This window comes from Anabrus simplex, chromosome 2 (genome assembly GCF_040414725.1).
Source record: "Anabrus simplex isolate iqAnaSimp1 chromosome 2, ASM4041472v1, whole genome shotgun sequence".
NCBI lineage: Eukaryota > Metazoa > Arthropoda > Insecta > Orthoptera > Tettigoniidae > Anabrus > Anabrus simplex.
The window spans coordinates 1,038,217,199-1,038,241,028 of NC_090266.1; positions in this window are offsets into that span (position 1 = coordinate 1,038,217,199).

Here is a 23,830-nt window from a genome sequence, read left to right on the forward strand (position 1 = left end):
GGGCCCACTTCGCTCCAGTGAAGACTCCTTGTGAACGCCACGCCGGGGTCCATCTTCCCGGCAAACGCTGAAGTACGGCGATCCTACCGCGAACTCATCGGGGGACTGTACATATAGTTCTAACCTGCGGCGACCATCACCACGACTACCCCTCTCATAGTAGCGGGAGAGGTGTATCTGAGAGTACTTGAGGGGTCCGGGTGACCTCAATTGGGTATCGGCAACGGCGCCAGGTCTTGTCGTCAAACCTATCAACATGTATTTTACCTATCAACTTTAAAAAGAACTTAGATTTTTTTCTCTTCCACTGAAAATGTTTTCTCAAAATTCTTCTGTGTCACCCCAAGGAAGGACATTTGGGGGGGGGTCTGTACCGGAGGTACACCTCAACGCCGCACATTCAAAATTAGCGCCTAAATGAACTCCTCTATCGAACTAAAGTGGATAGTACTACAATAGGAACTTAGAACTTTAATCAGAAAATGTCACCACTAAAATATTGAGTAATTTTGTTATTGTGAAGTGTCCTAAACTGGCTGAATTTCTCCTAGTTTTGTTTGATATACATCAAGAAGATTGGACTCCACAGATGACACTACCAAAAAACTCTGATCATGCCCTCTGGTGCAAAGTGAAAGAACTTATAATTTAAAGAAGTTTTGTATTTCTAGGTTTTGGTAACTGATTGATGTTCATTTATTTTTGGGTTGGCAATGTTTCCTTTTTTCCCCGCCAGTTTTGAATCTAGCCAATCACTAATTTCTGTAATTAATTTTCAACCTATCGCAGGCTTCTTGTTCGATTTTGTGTGTTACTTTTGAACTCAACCAATAAATTTGAAAGGGTGTGGCTAGTTTAGTCTTGAATGATATCGAACCTTCCCTGAGGGTTTATAAACTGCGGCTTTTCTCGTTTCTTGGCCAATTGATCGACGTCTATTTGAGTGTGTGTGTGTTTAGCAGGAGGCGGGTGGCCTCTTTCCCCGGCAGCTAGAACATCTATAAGGTAATGGCCACATAACTTAATTATTTCTTGCTACTCCGCAGTTTAATTCGAGGGGAAGGTCCAAGCCCTTAATTATGTAACAGTACTTTTCTAAAATGTAACTTTTCTTCTGTCTAATGTAAAATCTTCGAACGTCTTTAACTGTAAATCGGGGATAGAGAGTGGTGTACCCTCTCGAGCTCCCCTTCATCTTGGTTTGAGGTGCCTGCGTTTTTGTAACCTTTCGTTTCTGCAATGTATTAAAGTTACACTGACTGACAGAGCAAATGCAACACCAAGAAGGAGTGGTCAGAACTTAATGCCAATTGCAGGGTAGACTGACGTCACTGAGGTATGCTCATGATGTGAAATGCGCCGCTGTGCTGCGCACGTAGCGAACGATAAATGGGACACGGCGTTGGCGAATGGCCCACTTCGTACCGTGATTTCTCAGCCGACAGTCATTGTAGAACGTGTTGTCGTGTGCCACAGGACACGTGTATAGCTAAGAATGCCAGGCCGCCGTCAACGGAGGCATTTCCAGCAGACAGATGACTTTATGAGGGGTATGGTGATCGGGCTGAGAAGGGCAGGTTGGTCGCTTCGTCAAATCGCAGCCGATACCCATAGGGATGTGTCCACGGTGCAGCGCCTGTGGCGAAGATGGTTGGCGCAGGGACATGTGGCACGTGCGAGGGGTCCAGGCGCAGCCCGAGTGACGTCAGCACGCGAGGATCGGCGCATCCGCCGCCAAGCGGTGGCAGCTCCGCACGCCACGTCAACCGCCATTCTTCAGCATGTGCAAGACACCCTGGCTGTTCCAATATCGACCAGAACAATTTCCCGTCGATTGGTTGAAGGAGGCCTGCACTCCCGGCGTCCGCTCAGAAGACTACCATTGACTCCACAGCATAGACGTGCACGCCTGGCATGGTGCCGGGCTAGGGCGACTTGGATGAGGGAATGGCGGAACGTCGTGTTCTCCGATGAGTCACGCTTCTGTTCTGTCAGTGATAGTCACCGCAGACGAGTGTGGCGTCGGCGTGGAGAAAGGTCAAATCCGGCAGTAACTGTGGAGCGCCCTACCGCTAGACAACGCGACATCATGGTTTGGGGCGCTATTGCGTATGATTCCACGTCACCTCTAGTGCGTATTCAAGGCACGTTAAATGCCCACCGCTACGTGCAGCATGTGCTGCGGCCGGTGGCACTCCCGTACCTTCAGGGGCTGCCCAATGCTCTGTTTCAGCAGGATAATGCCCGCCCACACACTGCTCGCATCTCCCAACAGGCTCTACGAGGTGTACAGATGCTTCCGTGGCCAGCGTACTCTCCGGATCTCTCACCAATCGAACACGTGTGGGATCTCATTGGACGCCGTTTGCAAACTCTGCCCCAGCCTCGTACGGACGACCAACTGTGGCAAATGGTTGACAGAGAATGGAGAACCATTCCTCAGGACACCATCCGCACACTTATTGACTCTGTACCTCGACGTGTTTCTGCGTGCATCGCCGCTCGCGGTGGTCCTACATCCTACTGAGTCGATGCCGTGCGCATTGTGTAACCTGCATATCGGTTTGAAATAAACATCAATTATTCGTCCGTGCCGTCTCTGTTTTTTCCCCAACTTTCATCCCTTTCGAACCACTCCTTCTTGGTGTTGCATTTGCTCTGTCAGTCAGTGTATTTCCATGCGTGCTACCTCAGCAGTTTGGGAATAGCCCCTGTTTCATCGGCCGAGAGCCCTATAGGTTTTAATTTCTTGGAGCACAGTCGTCGCCTCCATTCAAATTGTACTCGGGCCGTTTATTTAACCAGTTCCTTTTCACTAAGGCCCTCTAGGTTGGGTACTAGATACCTCTGTGTAATAATATTTCTATTTGTAAATAGTGGCTTGTAAAGCCAGAGATTGTCTGATTTTCATGCAATGTTGCCTTGAGTAGGCTTGAGAAACCTGAGAGCCTGTTAGCTCTTTTTCAAGTTTTGTAACTGTAAAGTGTGCCTCTGGGAGGCTAGATATTGTGATTTAGGGAGCAAGTGCTCTTGAAGAAGGGGATTTCTGACCCTCATTAAATAATACCTCTTCCTTTTGTAAAATGGTAAAACTAGGGGCTTGAAGCCCAGAATTTGTAAAAATCACTAATCTTGAATTTTCCTTGTCTTGTTTCAAGATTTACCTAATGTTTCATTGTTATGAAAAATTGTTAAGTTTGAAGTCCTAAAAGAAATATAACCTCTGTTAAAGTTTTAAATCAATTCTTGATATCGTAGTTAGACCCATTCAAGCCCGCGCCTTCTTTAACCTCTTTCTGCTCCACGGATAACACTGTAACAATTATTATTATTGTTATTATTATTATTATTATTATTATTATTATTATTATTATTATTATTATTATTATTATTATTATTATTATTATTATTATTTTGAATTTCGCAGCATTACCAGCGGTCGTACCCATCGTTGAGTGGGTTATTAGCTTTCTCGAGAGATCATTAGTAGTGTCCGACCTATGATCACGGGTTCTATTCCAGCCAATAAAAGAGAACACTAAACCTGAAGGATTGCATTTCATTTTAGTAGATCTACTTATAAAAAAGAAAGCTATATCACTCATATAACAGTAGCCCTGCAGTGTCCTCCTGCAAGGATATAGAAGTAAACGGGTGTGAAATACCAGCATTCTGTTATCTAATTAAGTCAGAAGTATGAGGTGAGGAAGTTTATACGATGACTAACGCATGGTTGTTCGTTAGCAGTGGCGATCTCACGGAGCGAAGCCTAACATCCCTATTCCCCCCCCCCTTCCCCCGGTACCCGCGCCCATCTTACATTCAGCAGCAAGCCAAGACCATCTACAATAATATCAGACCGTAATACAAAAACAACATGGCCGACGCATCGGTTCCATGTAAACACGCCTGTGATACATAAACATAACCTTTTGATTATCGTATTGAATTGCTAAGCTGTCAATAATAACGAACATAAACTTTACTTTGGGTAATAGACCAACACTATCTAGAAATGGCCTATATTTAGATAAGCAATATGTGGATAATTCAAAATATAAATATTTTCTATGAACTAGTATGGTGAAGGAAATAGGTAATAGAGACTTGCATTCTAAAATAACAGTCCTGCCTGGGGGAATATTTGATGCGTTTCAATTCAGTCAATTCATTAATCACCAATGATCTGAATTTAGTGCTGTCGTCCAAGTGGCAGATTACGTATCAATTGTCTACTTAGTCTTTTCTTAAGTGACTTCAAAGAAATTGGAAATTTATCGAATTGGTGAAGATATACTAGGGGGCACCCTTGGTAAATTATTCCAGACCGTAATTCTTCTTCCTATAAATCAATACTTGTTTTAGAAATACATTTATTTGAATGACCTCCCTATTACCATACGCTTTTAAGTATAATAGCGTGCCTTGTTCAAGAAATTTGTTAGAAACATAACCTTGTCGCGAATTTCAATTCTCTTATAACAATGATTCTGATAATGATCCACCAAACTGCTACATCTCTTTCACTTCAGATAATCAATAGGAAAATCAATTTGAAATTCTCTGGTAGCACACGCATTTTCGTATAAAGCACTTTAACACCCAAATCGTTAGCAACGTAAATACGTACTGTAGGTGACAGTATATCAGTTACCTTGTCCTCTAATTTAACAAGGAGAATATAATCTTCATTCACAGATAAAATAAATAGCTTTATCACTTTTTATAACCTCACTTTCACAATCCTCAAAAGCTATAGTAATTGAGAAATGTACTAGGATTAGCACCAACACAGAGTTTTGGCCTTATCCGAAAAAAAAACCAGCACATCAAGTACACGGAACACATCCTCTCTATTGACAAATTTATCCTCGAATGTTTTAATGCACCCTAATAAATTACTTGTAACTACGAAATCGTCACGATTCATTAAGTACACTTGATCTGAATGTGAGTGTATCTCCTGTAATATGAATTACATCCAGGCATGCAATACCGATCGACACGTCCTAATATATCAAGATAGTTTTAAAACCGAATTTCAATAAAAACATGAATACACTAACGTTTCCTAATCAACCAAACCATCAGAAAGAACTAAACAGATGCTTCGCACATGCTCATGTTTACATTTGAACAAACCGATCGGGGCGCCATTTTAGCTAATATCGATAGCTGCATTAAGGTCTGATATATTGTAGTTGGTCTTGAGCAAGCGAGGGGAGAGGGACGCAGCGCACAGTGTGCCGAATCCCCGATCTAGGTGGAAAAAATTAATAACGTCGTTAATAGTCCTGGGATCCTATTAAAAGTTGGCACTATACCGTTTTCGAGGTCGCTGAATTCATATCTGGCATCGTCTAAAGTGTACGATGTTCGGGGGTAAATATATAGGGGTGAGGGGCAAGGGGAGATTTAAAAAATGACCGAAAGCAACAAAAGAATCGTCCATTTACGGGAGTAAAAACACGATCTGGATGTGTATATTATAGTTTATAACAGTGGTAAACATACTATTGAAAACTGGATAAAATATGAATAACAATGAGAATTTCAGTCCAGTATTCTTGTTACACCTTATTTGAGGGAATAGACGAAGGCATTGTATGTAAATTCTTCCAGATTGAAAACGTATTTTAAATACGTAGTTTTAGTAAAACATACCTTACACACGAAAACAATATTATATATATTATATTTCCATATAAAAAAGGTTAAGATTACACTCAGAAACATTTCATAAAAAACGTGAAAGGATCATATTACAGTATTTGCAAGTAATTGCCTCATCAATCTCATCATGTTCATAATAACAACAACATGTCCAATGTTCAATCGTCCCCTGATTCGTCTGTAGAGTCCAGAGAATCGTAGTCGTTGCTATACTGGTCTTCTTCATTTGATGTGAAAGGATCTTGGGAGTCAGTAAGTAACTCAATAGCTTCCATAGGTAGATTACCAGGAGTTTTACGTGGCATTGTTCGGTACTTGTTTATTAAGGGATTTGATGTAATCAACAACATCTTAAGCTGCTAAATTTTTGAGTATGAAGTTCACGAAACCTCCGACAATCTTTATTTCTAGCTTCTTGAGCTTCTTCAGATAAAGTTCCTATCGGCACAAGAAAATGTATAATTACTTGAGTAATGTGTACTAATATGGTATACACAGTTACGGGCATATAATTCCATGGATATAGTTTGACATACAAAGCCGCAGTTTGCGCACGAAATTCTTTGAATTTATTCACATTTATTTCAGAGCCAGAAGAAAGAGCAGCTAGTAATACACGATATCTTTTTATTAAGCCTTCATCTTTTCCCGCTTGATCGAAAAGAATCTTCAGCAGCAAACGCGACTTCCTCCAAACTATGCGATTCGGTAATATCTCAAACATTTTGCTTCTTCGTCTTTATGGAAGAGTCCTTAAATTCCTTAGGGTGACGGCCGGCTTTGTTAGGTACACAACTTGTTTTTGGATCATACGCTGGATCAATGTCGTCTTGTTCACTTAACACGATGAAATCCCTCACATTTCCCTAATCACGGAATTTTTCTCGGAATCGTTGTTCTCTTCTTCCTGCACTCTCCCATTTTTGTTGATATTACGGGATATCAATTTAATTTTGTTTCTTACCTCCAGAAATTGAGTGTCAGTAAGATTTGTAGGCTCTAATTTATCCATAACATATTGAAATATGATTTCTAAATGCCCCTTTTTACGACATGACCGCCACGCGTTGAAATATTCTTCTCGCGGTAACGCCCACATAGGCACTGAAAATAAGAAAATAAACCATCATGCACATTCGTGCGCAACCAAACCACTACAGATCCTGAATCTACATTAAATTTCCCATCGAATGACGTTTAAAGTAAAGTGGCACTATGAGGCACTCATAAAGTTTTTTTCGAGCAAATCGTAAAAACAATCTAATTTTCTACAACTGCTTCCTTTTACAACGCACTGTAAATAACTTGTTTACTGCAGAACGCTTGTATTATGCTTAAAATGAGAACACATACCTCTTTTCACTATTCCATGAACCACAGAATACAACACCTCGTTGAACTTACTAGAAACACAACGTTCGGTTCTCTCCGACACCTCCTATCAACTCAGTTGATAACTGCAAGGAAGATGTTTCAGCACCTGTCCCCTCCATCCTACGTACCAGAAAGCGAAAAGAAAGACTGAAGGTCAACATCTGGTTTGTTTACTATCGAATGAGCCAGGTTGCGCTTTGATTGGCGACAGTGAATTTTTTCCACCTAGATATGGGATTCGACACACTGTGCAGCGCTTGGACTGCGATGCCTTGCTCTCAGAAATACGTGCGACGTTATTTCTCGTTGCTTTCAAGTTTTGTAAATGGAACAATGTGTGAGATGCTTATATTATAATGCACTTTAGATTTCCATAATTTTTATTTGAGGTTTGGGCTTCACCGACAGCCTTGGTAGCCCTTAGTATCATTGGCCCAAACCTCAAATGCGAGCGATGGAAATCTAAAGCACGTTATATTGTAAGCATCTGACACATTGTTCCATTTGCAAAACTTGAAAGCAATGAGAAAATACGTCGCACGTATTTCTGAGAGCAAGGCTTCGGAGACTGATATTGCAGCTCAGACTCGCGTCCCTTCCCATCGACTCGGCTTGCGGCTGTCTGCCTACAGGCGCGGGGACCGGCGGAGGATAGCTGTGCTAGGCTTCGGTCCGTCAGATCGCCACTGCCAACTATCACCATGCGTTACTCATCGTATATACTTCCTCACCTCATCCTTCTGCCTTAAATATATAGATAACAGAGTGCTGGTATTTCACTCCCGTTTACTTCTGCATCCTTGTAGGAAGACACTGCAGGGCTGCTGTTATAGGAGTAATATAGTTTTCTTTTTATTGGTAGATCTGCCAAAATGAAACGCAATCTTTCAGGTTTAGTGTTCTCTTTTGTTGGTTGGAATCGAACCCGTGATCATGGGTCGGACACCACCACTGATCTTCCGAGGAAGATAATTAACCATTGAACGATGGGTACGACCGCTGTAAAATTCAACATTGTTATTTAGCGATTATGATGATGATGTTAATAATAATAATAATAATAATAATAATAATAATAATAATAATAATAATAATAATAATAATAATAACGGTACATGGCATCTACATAGGCTTGGTGGTGACCTAATAAGGATAAAATGAATGGCGAAGACGTCATAAACACCCAGTTCCCAAGTCAGGGGAATTAACACTCTGAGGGGATTGCTTCTGAAAATTGAACCGGGGCAGTCGGACCAAAGACAAAGCATTCTATTCATTTAGCCTCAAAGCTGGATTTCAATTTACTAAACCTTAGGCTACCAACTCGATTGATCAGGTGTTGAGTATTGACGGTGGCACAGGCCAGGGCAGTAGCTTGTGAAGCAGCATTGACAACACAGCGGGCAGCTCCGTTGGCTGTTGGCTGCAACTCAAAATGCTTAAGGCTTGATGTTCCCTAAACAAACTATCGAAAGGGGGTAGCCTAAGTCTAGTGGTAGCCCACGTCTTGATACCAGCATACGCCACTGCTTAGTATTCCCCACTGGCATGTATGTATGTATGTATGTATGTATGTATGTATGTATGTATGTATGTATGTATGTATGTATGTATGTATGTATGTACTGCACCTTACTGCCGACCTGCTTTCTTCATCTGGCTGCGCATCGGTAGAGATTCTTCTTTGGTTCTTCAGTGGGTCAAATAAAAACTCAATAACTATACTAATGAAATAAAAGCAGGACAGGAACTAAGATACCAACTTGTGAATGATAAATCAACATGTTACAGTTGTACAAAATGTATTATGAAGAAACATAGAAATTCCCCTTTTTAAAAATCATAATCGTGATACCGAAATAATCACTGCAACAATTTATCAAATAATGGGTCTGTTCCCCACACAAATATGGTTCAACACACGTTTTTCGGTGACGTAAGATACCTTATTTCTCTTGTGGATTTGTGAACTTCCTAGTCTGAACAGATATGAAAACTTTCGTTCCTAAACGTTCACTAAGCACGAACAAACATTAGCAAGGTTCGCGCTGCAAACTTCCCTTAGAATTAGAGACACAAATACGTAAACACTCGTCCACGACCGTAAATTTATCCACCAAAATATTCACCGACTCTACTAATGGCACGATTTCCAATATGCAAATGAATGAGTTCAGAAACTCGCAACCCTTCTGTGAGCACACAGTCTTATTTCCATGGTAACAATGACACTACTATGACAACAATCATCAAAACAAAACACACCAAAATATATACACGTTAAACACTACACCTGTAAATACACATAAAAGAAAATGCACTTGTCTTGACTGGTTGGTAACATCTGGGGCATCTGGTTAACCCTCCGAGAAAGGTCATAGACCTCAATGAACCGACAGATAAGCAAGGCCGTCGGGTGGCGGTTATCATTCAAAAAACGAGCCTTTAACTGGCTGTAAATACAAAACGAATTCCAGGCTACTAAGAACGGCGAGGTTTCTATACAGATGGCGTACGTATGTCAACACGGCTATGGCTTCCTTCTTTGCTCGTAAGAACAACAGCACTCGTCTCGGGCGAACAATTCCATCCATTCACTGGGGCAAACTTCACAATCTCGGCAGTCATAGCCTTGCAAATAACTCTTACAATATAATCACATTAATGTCCGCCTCCGTAGCGTAACGGTTACTGTTATTACCAGCCGTCCTCAGGGGCCCGGGTTCGATTCCCGGTACTGCCAGAATTTTAAGTATGGCAGGAGGGCTGGTATGTGGTTGAAATATTACGTACAGATCACCTCAATTGGGGAGGGGGTGAAAAGAACTGCACCACCTCGGGATGAGGACACGAGTTTACATGTTTTAATCACATTAATGTGGTACAATTATCTCCAAACTCGCAAATCACATCATATAGGCCACGATGTATATTCTAACATCGGACTACCTGGAATATATTCAATATTTCTTTATTTCACATTTACTAGGCCCCGGTTTGAGCCTCCCACACAGCTGTGTATTAAATCGCCGGAATTTCCTTGAAAACCCTTACTAATCAACGATGGTGACACCTCGTCCACAGCCTTCTCTGGATCTCTGAAATCTCATGTTTATCATTAATCTACCATGCACATCCTACTCTTTAGTTTGGCTAGTCCTTTCAAGGATGTTCTCCCACTTAAATTATTATAAGGCCCTTTCGTCCTTATCATCTGGATGATCTTAGCTCTCAAACTACCGTAACTCAAGACAAGAATAACATTATGTAATATTACAGTGAATCAAACCTCTCTAACGCCTATCCCTCATATAACAAACTACAACCCAAGCAAAGCTATATATACCAAATGTACACATGCAATGGTCCTGAACCTATCTAAAAATTAACACGTAGTTTGCCCTAGGCAGATTAATGATTTATTTACATTAGAAATCCATGAAACTCGTTATTCTATCGCATGCTTTTTTTTGTTCAGACTTATCTTATTCAGGTGTTGTCGCTCGGCTCCATCTTTAAAGGATCACAGGTTGATTTAACGCCGCATAGTTCCCTGCTGGTCCCGAGATGTATCCTTTTGATTCGGCAGCTCACAACGGTCCATGGTATTCTCGTTCATCGGGTCCTTCTCTATTACAGTTGGAAGGGCTTGTTTCATCTACTGGATTTGCGGTCCCTCGTACCCAGGTCCTTCTGGATTGCAGTTGGAAGATCTTGAGCTTAGTATTAAACAAAGTGAAGGATTAAAACTTGTTCATTACTTCGACCTTTATCTAGTTTTCCCTTCGCGCTTTATTTGCTTATCGTCCAATAGCGCCCTTCTCTTTCTAGTCACACGCCCTATCCTAACATTCAGCTTCGTAGTTTCAATTTTGACCTCAATTAAATAAATACTCTTCTCTCCTAGTTGGTTCAGAAACTACATTGGTTAATTGCCAGTACTAGTACACTGCCGTAGTACGGCCCCGCTTCTATCGTTCTGTAGACTGGTATTAAGTTACGCGCACTTCTTCGTTGAACTCTGGATCAGAATAGCATGCGTGTCGCCTCGTACTGCTCCCTTTTATCATATCCGTGGGACGGCGCCTAGCTAGGGGAATCACTGACGGAACCGCGCGAACTCTTTGTGTTGAATAGGCTTCGGTTCCCACGGTATGGTATATAATGGCAAATTTTGAATATTGTACATAACTTATTAGATATAATCAACTCGAGACACTACATAAATCCAATCAAAATTCTCTGTCGTTCCAGTTTTCTGTCATGGGGCTCCTAGGCGTAATTATCCGTTAATCTCGCAAACATTCCACTACTGTTTCTTCCCGCTTTTTTATACTTGCAGTTGGCATTTATGTGGCTCGGTTAGCAGAGTCTGAGGTTAATCCGTGAGACTCGCTCGCGTTCTCCCTTCGCTGGTCTACTCGTCCCTATAATGGGTGGTAGCCTAGTGTAGTTCTGGCGCGCTTTCCTTCGTTCACATCCCCGCGCTAGTTTTAATATATGCATCAGGTATTCAATAAATGGCAGTACCACGCAGATGTGGTACGATACATCATGTAAGTACGTTGAGCGATGATAGTGAAAATCACGGTAAGAAAATGAGAGAAAACACCTCTGGAATTATAACCTTCACATGCGTACTATAATTCTGATCGTTCGTTATTTTATAGTTGCCTTTTTTTTTGCTGCACTGAAAGTAAATTCTTCCCAGTGACTTACAATAGTAAGTCAGAATCCATGGCTGAATGGTCAGCGTAGTGACAGACATTCAATATAGATGGCCAGGCCGAGGATTTTATCACCGTATGGCTAATTACTCCGGCTCGGAGAACGGGAGATTGTGTTTGTCTTCACATTTCTCTTCATCTACATACAACACATCATACTACCTACTACCACAGAAGCATGCAATAGCAAATAGGTACATTTCTCCAAAACGAGTTGGCGTCAGGAAGGGCATCCAGCCGAGAAAATGGTTAATTCCACATGAAGTGCCGACCCCAAGATCTTATGAAAAAGACCAGAAAGAATACGAATTGCGAGAGTAAATTTCTGGCAATTTAAATCATATTTTTTACCGAACGAGTTGACCATGCGGATAGGGGTGCGCAACTGTGAGCTTGCTTTTGGGAGATAATAGGTTCGAACCCCACTGTCGGCAGCTCTGAAGATGGCTTTACGTGGTTTCCCATTTTAACACCAGGCAAATGCTGGGCAGTACCTTAATTAAGGCCACGGCCGCTTCCTTCCCACTCCTAGGCCTTTCCTATCCCATCGTCGCCATAAGACCTTTCTGTGTCCGTGCGACGTAAAGCCGACTGCAAAATCCTATTTTATTCATAAATATAATATTTCCTATATAAAGGCCAATTAGTGTAATATATTACCAATAGGATACACATTAGATTTCTTGTGAGCCATGAACATGAACGTGCGGTATGTTTGGTAACATACAATCGTCTTCGAACTACTACGTAAGGCTCTTTTTGAGCTATACTTACAATATTTTGGTATGTGAATTTGGAAAGAGCATTTAGGCATTAAGTCTCTCCTCTACGAAATGTTCTTAAAATTTCTAGAATGGATACGTTAGGCATATGAATAAATAAAACCAGGGGAAGAGGAACGAATTGTTCTGTTTCACGGATGCTGATTAGCTATAGGGGCCTGCAGTATTAGTTTGAATATAGCACCACATGCCAATTTACTTTTAGGTTTAGCCCCGCATGCACTTTTAATAATGTAATGACATTATGAAAGACACTATCTATTTGTAGTCTAATGACACTGTTGATGATAATGGAGTTACAGCTTCTTCTTCTTCTTCTTCACCTTCTTCCTGCTACGGACATAAAATAATGTTAAAAACTGTCAATGATACAAGTCATTAGATGTTCACGTCCCTAGCAGTGGCGCCTCGTGAAGTATGGCGATTTGGGTTCACATGTTGCAAATTTAGAACAGCTACTTTTCTTCATGGCTATTTGCTCGCTGCGACATAAAATAAACATAAAAATCAGACCACAAGAATAAAATACTTGCCTAAGCCAGAAATGTGCCGGCTCCACGGTGGAGTGGTAGTGTGCCTGCCTCTTACCCAGAGGCCCCGAGTTGGATTCCTGGCCACGTCAGGGATTCTTACCTGGATCTGAGGGCTGGTTCGGGGTCCACTCAGCCTACGTGATTATAGTTGAGGAGCTATCTGACGGTGAGATAGCAGCCCCGATCTAGAAAGCCAAGAGTAACGGCCGAGAGGATTCGTCGTGCCGACCACACGACACATTGGTAGGCCATGGTCCTTCAGGGCTATAGCATCGTGGGGTTTAAGCCAGAAATGTGGAAGTAGATGCTTCTGCTGCTGACAGTCTATAGTGAAAATCCATCCTTCTCCCCTTCTGTGTTGAAAAGATATCAATCACTTGTTATAGAACATATATCACACGCTCGCACTGTATGTAGAAGTTAGAGATATTATTGTCAGTATTCGATTGTTCTTCTTCTTCTTCTTATCAGTATTTCATTTGTATATTTTGTCATTTATATTCGTAAGCTGGGACATATCCACATATGTAATATGAGTAATTTGTTTTGCATGAGTGGGAAAACATTGCTATCATGGATTCTGGTAATTCGTATGACTCATGCGGGCATCCCAGTGTCTGATGAGATGTGTTTGTTGATGTTATTGTAATAGGAAAGTTCTATTACTCATGTGATATACCCCAGCGTTTTTTTATGTCTTGGGCGCATGATGAAGTTGAGGGCAACCCTGAACGGTGGATCACTCATGATTGGCTGGCAAGGACCAATCTAGACGTATCATTTGAGAGGAAGGGAGAAGCGGGTGTTGATATAAACTTCGACATCAGTACGGAAGAGAACCAGAACTGACACACTGTACAAGAAGGAAGTAGTGCGGACAGACTGTACGAGAAGGAAGAAGTGCTGATATAACGGTACGGTAGTGACACGGTTGCAATATACTGGACTGGAATTCAAACGTTCGTGGAACGTAGTCTTGTTATGTTCGTGGAAAGTGGATGATCAACAAATTGCGGAGGGCGTACGCAATAAGTGTTGTAGTACTTGTGGAGGTCTGGCATTATATGTTGGTGATAACTATCTCAGACTTTCCATAATTTATGTTCAGAATCGACAAGCGTGTGTTGTTCAAATGTATATATATCTTTACAACAAGTGTTAAATTCTGTGAACACAGTATTACGAGGTACAGTATCTGTGTGATGTTATAAATGCCGATTGTGAGAATTGGCAAGTCGTATTGATGCAGATACTGTGAAGGGTATTTATCTACATGTATGTATATTGTTCATCGGATTATCGACAAATGGTAGTTTAGTTCTCACTTTCGTTTTCCCACTGTTTTCATTGTTATTGTTGTAAATATGGAGTCTTCCAGCAATATTTTATGTGTGTATTATATGTATAATGTTGTGTGTTGATGAGGTGCTCATGCACGGATTTTGTTAAGAATATAGTTAGCTATTTTAGAATCAGTGGAGTTATTGATGAACCTAGGTGCAGTTCCTGCCTATTTAGTCGTTTTCAGGAGGTTAGGTAAGGCCTGCAGCAGATGTACCAGTACGCAGCATTATGTACACGCCCTGGGATATAAAGTTTATCATGCTCTATCAAAATTCGAGGGATCCATTCTGGTGAACTCTGGCGCCCATACTACGGACATTTCGGTTCATTATGTTTATTAATTTTATGAAGTTTTTGAGTAATTTTATTTATATATTCTTATTCATGATTTTATTTATCAGTGTCATCAATTTGTTACACACTCTCTCGATGAAATGCTCACATTGAATAATCATGGATTTTTCAATGAAGACGTGATTTCAAGTTTATTCCCTAATGAAGAACTAGAATTTTTTCCCACTACTAACAGTGTTTTCTGCCTTTATAAAATGCACGCTTTAGACTGTCACAGACATACCTACACACGTTTACAATAATGCTGATAACAAAGCAAACACTAACCTACGCCAGCGGAAAGCAACGTTGTAACGCCCAGCGAGAGCATATTTCTCAGAAATCCATCGCCCGATACTCCACCTCCACCCTCTTTTAAGTGTTACAAACTAAAGGTGATTTCTGCTCTCGTTCAGACAGATTTGGAGAGAGAAAGGTAGTGTGAGTGTGAGACAGAACGATAATCTGAGTGACAGAGAAGGGTAATGATGAAAAAATTTTCAATTTTCAATTTGTATTTTTTTGTCTACAGAACCGGACAGTTGTCAGACATCCTCAAGCTATACACTGGTAAATACAACAAAAACGTATATTCTAATTTATATACAAATGAAAACCACACATTCTGATTTATAGTTCATTAATTAAGATATCTTTTAATGACTTTTGAAATTGATTATCATTCATATTTGTTTATATCCTTAGACAGTTCGTTATAGATTACCATACCCTTCACATATGAGCTATGGTCCATCTCTTTTGTGCGATGGAAACTCATCTGGTGATCATTCCTAATTCTTGTGTTAAAATTGTGGACCTCTCTCTTTCTTATAGTAAATGTTTTATTGTGCTTAATAAACAGAATATATTTATATATATGAAAGAAAGTGTCATAATATTATGTGTTATGGAAAAAATTTGCAAGTATTTCGGAATGCAAAAGATGATCCTTAGAGCTTTCTTTTCCAGAACAAAAAGTCGTTCAGAATATTCGTTTGCCACACTACCCTAGACAACTATCCCACAGCTCAAGTGATGGTATATTACTCCATAGTACACTTTTAGTAATACACCTGTAACTACAATGTTTGATAGCCTACATAATAAAAGTATTCCAGATTTTAACATTTTACATAGTTAACCTTACTATCTAGAACAATCCCTAAGAATTTAGTAAAATATGTTGTTTGAAAGTATGTGCCGTTTAGCTGAATGCTTACATCACCATTGCAATCCCTTTCAAAATCAAAGTGTTGTGATAGTACATATATCACCCCTCCGAATTATATGTAGAAGTTAGAGATATTATTGTCAGTATTCGATTTATTATTATTATTATTATTATTATTATTATTATTATTATTATTATTATTATCTGTATTTCATTTGTATATTTTGTCATTTATATTTGTAAGCTGGGAGATATCCACATATGTAGGTATGAGTAATTTGTATTGCACGAGTGGGAAAACATTGCTATATTGGACTCTGGTAATTTGGATGACTCATGCGGGCATCCCAGTGTCTGATGAGATGTGTTTGTTGATTTTATTGTACTAGGAAAGTTCTATGAGTCATGTGATATACCCCAGCGTTTGTTTATTTCTTGGGACCAAGTAAGGGTTCAGGGCATGGTCTTGACGAGAGCATCACTCATGATTGGCTGGCAAGGACCAATCCAGACGTATCATCTGAGAGGAAGGGGAGTGCCGAGGTCTTTATATAAACTTCGACATCACAGCGGAAAGGAACCACTACTACTAAAACGGCGGGAACCAGACAATCACTACGGAAGGGAACCACAACTGACACACTGTACGGGAAGGAAGTGGTGCTGATACACGCTACTGGAGTGACACGGCTGGAATGGACTGGACTTCAAACGTTCGTGGAGCGTAGTCTTGTTATGTTCGTGGAAGGTGGCTGATCGACAGATTGTGGAGTGCTTGCGCATTAAGTATTGTAGTACTTGTGGCGGCCTGGCATTATATGTTGGTGAAAGCTATCTCAGACTTTCCATAATTTATGTTCAGGGTCGACAAGCGTGTGTTACTCAAATATATATATATATATATTGAACCCTTTAGGTCCATATTGAGGAATACCTACCTTCCTTACCTATCAGCAAAGTTCATGAGATCTGTCTCTTGGGTCGTTTCGGGTTCTTCGTCACTTGCTGAGGTAAAGGTAGGGTTCATTAATTCTAATCTATCTACTGGAATGAAAGGTCCATTTAAAGGATTCCTATTTATTCAGGAAAATTCTGAAGTAATTTACTATGTCAACGGTGTCATAGTCAATTGTGTCCACTGGACACCACAATCATTTTTACATAAATGTCAGAACACTGGTGTGAGACTTTAACATAACTGCCTGATGGGCATTCTTACTAGAAACCATTGTCTCAATTATTAATCATTTAAGAAAGGAAAGTCTGGAAATCCTTAAATTCGGCTTCCATGTGAGATCACATGTACCATCATAGTGATTCGTTATGGTCCAGCCCTCGTAACACGAACTCTGGACTCTGAGTATAATTAAGGCCGTCCAATCGGTGTGTGCCACACAGTGGTTCTACGGCATGGACCCTTAATTGAATCGATGTGACCTGCGTCTATGTCATGGACCGACCTCTAATCTTTTAAGTTACTTTAAAGTCATTGTGGATGATGACCGCAAGGAAATGATGCTACAATGGCATATGGCCCTAATCTAAGTCACTGAGGTTGATGACCCCCTGACCATCCAAGTTTCTAGGCTGAAGGCTAAACACAATTAAGTTACATCGGTTGATGACCAAAGTTTCCACTTTACTATCCCCAGCACATTCACTGCTCAATCAATCAAAGTTCAATAATTACACCAACAACAATGCTCACAAACTTTGTGGCAGTAAAATCCATTTCCTTCGGATATGTCCCTTTAATCTTTACTTTATTTTTAATATTCCCCAGACAACAAACTAAAATTTCCAGAATGCATCTCCAAGTTATTCGCTTGATTAAAGTTATTTCAAAATGCGGGTTCACTGAATTTAATAATTTAATAAATTTAAATGATTTAACGAAATATTCACAAACAACAAATTTTATCTCCGCGGACTCTGGTTTCCTCACAAATTTCGACGCAGCTGTGATGTAAAATTCAATATTGCGATGTTTATCTGGCTGGAAAAGAATTTGTTACATCATTCATGTCCAGCTATATATCTCATCTCGTGATATCATGCTTAAAAATCTAATCTAATCCTAACCGTTATTAACACTTGGATATCCTAATAATCTACGTACAAAGCAAACAACTCGCCATATCATTACGATGTCATATCTCGTCATCACTGAATTTTGCACACCCCTCGCAGACAAATCGATCATCACGACCATCGCTCTATATTTTGGACAATCCTGAAATTGGGTTACTCTGTTCCCTATACTCAAAGTTCATGGTTTCAAATGTTCATTCCGTCCCCAATTACAGTATTTCGCAATACTTAGATCAATACCGGCTATGAAATTTCAACTAAATCCAGCATTTAACGTTCTCCTGGCCGAGAATTACAGTACAATCTCAACTCCACTGTCCCGTTATTATCCCCGCTGTCCGCTTAGGTCTCTCACCCCATGCTCGCTCGGCAGTTACATAAACCACCCGGTTCGTTCTACCTGACTGACTTCTCAAAATGCTCCCTTTAAACTCTGCCGACATGATTAAACAAATACGATATTCTAACCAACAAAATGCACAGATATGCTTCAAGATGCCCACACTAATTATACGCGTCGCCAATTATACCGCTATGGATTTCTATGAATTTCTTTCCATTCTCAACATTATAAAATATTCCTCGGGTTATCATATCCCGGCTTCAATGACAGGACTCTAACCTGATTCGCACATCTCATCTCAACTCATATAAAACATTCCTCGGGCTTCCGTATCCCGGCTTCAATGACAGGTCCAACCTGATTCACAAACTAACCTCTGTTTCCCAGCTCCACAATTATCATCGACAAAGAACTGGAATAAAATCCTCACTAGAAATCCCAACATCTAATATCGCACAATGCATTACTCATGAATAACTTTGCATAAATGATATCGTATTTAATAACTTGATTTTTTTTACGAGAAATGACTGAAACATTCTACTAGATCTTTATTTGTCAGTCAGACACAGTTTAAAATGGGCATTAAAAAAGAACGTTTCTCTCCGTGACCAAATTCATCCCCTAGGTTCTCACCCGACAGCGCGCTTCCACTCGATTGAAAATGAGTGACCATGGATTATTATTATTAACGTCAAATTGCAGACAGAAGAATTTTACATCGAATGAACATCTTACTTTGACATCACAAAATACAGGCAGTACACTCACACGGATGACGATCTACATTGGACGTGATATCACTTCGGAACCCTATTCAATAACTTTTTACAACATTATATGGCACTCGCAAGACTTCAAAATTTTATCCAAGTGGAAAATAAAACAAATGACTCTTTTAGTCGTACCCTCACATTTACAAAACTTAGTAGGGGTGACCACTGCGTCGTATATCCCCATGCAAAATACACTTTTAGAAATCACGAGATGAGATATAAGAGGCAGTAAGATGGGAAGTCACCTACCTCATGTCTTCATGCCAGTATTCGTCTTAGGGCTCACCTGCGACCCTGGCATTTTATTTAGCCATTTTTACATTCATGGCTTTACAATTTATAATTATTTCTTCAGGTTTCCTGGAATAAAGCATTAAAAAAAAGAAAATACCCTTCACTTGATTGCTTGAACGCACACGATGGATTATAATTACTCCCGCACACGAATTACTTAATCACATTAGAATATTTCAGTACTTTGACCGTCCTATCTGATACACTTATTTCTCTCAAGAAAACTATCTCCCCATGGAGTCAAGACTTAGCCACACTGGCTAAAATCTGCAGTCGAACTCAGTCTACTTTCGTTGATTTGATTTCGCGGAGCAACTCAACAATTTCGTCCGCTTTGTATCACAAATGCCGGAGAAGGAAGCTTCGTCATGGCGTCCCTTCATATTTATAGCAGTTACCCCCTCTCTTCAGGTCTCTCCCTTTGCCGCCAAGAAAATTTTATAAATTTTCTGACTTACCTAAACTGTAATTTCAAGAGTTTTGAAAGTGACTACATGCTTGCTACATTTCTGATGGTAGTGTTCATGGACATTTAAAAATTTTACGGGTTCGATTTGTGAGATGATTGACCTCCTTTGATAGGCACTATATTTTTTTGATTGGCGTGGTCACGCCGGGTACACGCGCTTTGAAATAGTTCATAAAAATTACTTGAGATTCTTCCGCCGTCGACACGTGTGGTTGACGTCACGTACCCCAGAGCGTGGGACCGAAGGTAATCACCCCCTCGTCACGTGTCAACTCCATGCTATCAAGAATCCAACTTTAAGTTTAATTGTCATATTATGCATAATGTTCTTAGGGCACAAAGGTCATGGGTTCAATATATATCTTTGCACCAAGTGTTAAAGTCTGTGAACACAGTATTACGAGGTACAGTATCTGTGTGATGTTATAACTGCCAATTATGAGAATCGACAAGTCGTATTGATACAGAGACAATGAAGGGTATTTTTCTACATGTATGTACATTGTTAATCGGACTATCTACAGATGGTAGTTTAGCTGTCGCTTTCGTTTTCCCACTGTTTCATTATTGTTGTTGTTGTAAATATGGAGTCTTCCAGCAATCTTTTGTTTATGTATTATATGTATAATGTTGTGTGTTGATGAGGTGCTCATGCACGAATTTCATTGAGAATATAGTTAGATATTTTAGAATCAGTGGAGTTATTGTTGAATCTAGATGCAAATCCTACCTATTTAATTGTTTTCAGAAGTTTAGGTAAGGCCTGCAGCAGATGTACCAGTACGCAGTATTATGTACACGCCCTGTGATATAAAGTTTATCATGCTCTATCAAAATTCGAGGGATCCATTCTGGTGAACTCTGGCGCCCATACTACGGATATTTCTGTTAATTATTTTTATTAATTTTATTAATTTTTTGAGAAATTTTATTTATATATTCTTATTCATGATTTTATTTATCAGTAATCATCAAATGGTTACAATTGGCTTCCCAACGCGTGGCTGAATAATTGGTACATCTGTTAGGCTCATATGCCTAGGTGCACTTGTCAGGTGTGGTTGGAATTCTGCAAACTATGTCAGTGAAGTGTTTTATATGCACGTGATATGTATATTGGAGTATGAAGAAATGTAGCGAGTCGAGCATTATAAAATTGAGAGGTAGAGAGGTTGTTAAAGTTGCTAGTACTATGAATTAGGATAAGAGAGGCAAAAGAATTCCACCACATTGAGTGTATCTAATTTAAGTGAGAGTAGCAAAATGGCTGATAGTAGGAAAGATCAATTGGCAACGATAGGTGAGAAACCGAGTAACGCGTCTCAAACTCAGAATGTAGGGGATCAAGGGGCGACTCTTAGTATGCTTCAATCACTATTTAATCAGTTCAGTAAAGAGATAAAGGGTGAATTTAACAGTAAGAGTGATGTATTGTCCAGTAAAATCGATAATAATAATGTGGAACTGTCCAGTAAAATCGATACTAATAATGTTGAACTGTCCAGTAAAATTGATAATAATAGTGTTGAAATGTCCAGTAGAATCGATGATAATAATAATGTTGAACTGTCCAGTAAAATCGATGATAATAATAATAATATTGAATTGTCCAGTAAGATTGATAGTCAGAGTAAAGAGTTGAAACAATCGGTGTTGTTTGTATATAGTCGTATTATTGTTTGGACAAATTGTATTTCGCGTGTGCGAATACAATGCAGTAGACGCAATGTATATATCTTTATCACTGTAGTTTATGTGTTCAGTTATGTCATTCTAAGGTTATTTATGAAGTTCTGTTTTATGGTGAATCATAATATGTGATATCGATTCACCAAGGGGGCGTTCTGTGATAGTAAATATATCACACCCCCGAATCATATGTAGAAGTTAGAGATATTATTGTCAGTATTCGATTTATTATTATTATTATTATTATTATTATTATTATTATCTGTATTTCATTTATATTTGTAAGCTGGGAGATATCCACATATGTAGGTATGAGAAATTTGTTTTGCACGAGTGGGAAAACATTGCTATATTGGACTCTGGTAATTTGGATGACTCATGCGGGCATCCCAGTGTCTGATGAGATGTGTTTGTTGATTTTATTGTACTAGGAAAGTTCTATGAGTCATGTGATATACCCCAGTGTTTGTTTATTTCTTGGGACCAAGTACGGGTTCAGGGCATGGTCTTGACGAGAGCATCACTCATGATTGGCTAGCAAGGACCAATCCAGACGTATCATCTGAGAGGAAGGGGAGTGCCGAGGTCTTTATACAAACTTCGACATCACAGCGGAAAGGAACCACTACTACTAAAACGGCGGGAACCAGACAATCACTACGGAAGGGAACCACAACTAACACACTGTACGGGAAGGAAGTGGTGCTGATACACGGTACTGGAGTGACACGGCTGGAATGGACTGGACTTCAAACGTTCGTGGAGCGTAGTCTTGTTATGTTCGTGGAAGGTGGCTGATCGACAGATTGTGGAGTGCTTGCGCATTAAGTATTGTAGCACTTGTGGCGGCCTGGCATTATATGTTGGTGAAAGCTATCTCAGACTTTCCATAATTTATGTTCAGGGTCGACAAGCGTGTGTTACTCAAATATATATATATATCTTTGCACCAAGTGTTAAAGTCTGTGAACACAGTATTACGAGGTACAGTATCTGTGTGATGTTATAACTGCCAATTATGAGAATCGACAAGTCGTATTGATACAGAGACAGTGAAGGGTATTTTTCTACATGTATGTACATTGTTCATCGGACTATCTACAGATGGTAGTTTAGCTGTCGCTTTCGTTTTCCCACTGTTTTAATTATTATTGTTGTTGTTGTAAATATGGAGTCTTCCAGCAATCTTTTGTTTATGTATTATATGTATAATTTTGTGTGTTGATGAGGTGCTCATGCACAAATTTCATTGAGAATATAGTTAGGTATTTTAGAATCAGTGGAGTTATTGATGAACCTAGGTGCAGTTCCTAACTATTTAATTGTTTTCAGAAGGTTAGGTAAGGCCTGCAGCAGATGTACCAGTACGCAGCATTATGTACACGCCCTGTGATATAAAGTTTATCATGCTCTATAAAAATTCGAGTGATCCATTCTGGTGAACACTGGCGACCATACTACAGATATTTCGGTTAATTATTTTTATTAATTTTATTAAGTTTTGAGAAATTTTATTTATATATTCTTATTTATGATTTTATTTATCAGTAATCACCAAATGGTTACAGTGTATCGCATTAATTTTTTTTAGGATTCACCATAAGTAAACTGGAAGTGAAAAATCAGTTGATGTGTCTTAAGGATGCATTAAGATTTTGTACCATTGATTCGCTATCTTTTCCCCAAGTAATATTAAATGTGTCACCTGCATGGGATACAATGGTGGAGTTTACAAGTTCTGGCATTTCATTAACGTATAGGAGATAGAATAAATATCACAATATAGTACCTTGTGGAATACCGCTGTTTGTGATTTCAAAGGAAGATGTAACTCGTTATATATTTCATCATTTCCTTCAACGCACTGCTTGCGCTGTTGTAAGTAAGAAGTTAGCAGGTGTAAAGCGACACCGTGGACACCTAGTGTTCTAATTTCTTTAATAATAGATCGTGTATTCCCCTATCAAAAGCTTTAGATAAGCCTAAAAATACTGAACTAACAAAATTATTGTGCTCGAGATTATTTTAAAAAAACATGAGGAGTAAAAGTTCTAGAGCAGTTGGGAAAGCTTTCCTGCATCTCTGTTGAAAATTTATAAGGAGAGAATTCTTACCAAAAAATGCCAGAAGGTGATTTAAAATATTTTTTCAAGGAGTTTACTTAAATCAGAATTTATAGTACCGGTAATTGGCTTGTAGTTGTTTATATCATTGGCCCCTCCTTTCTTATG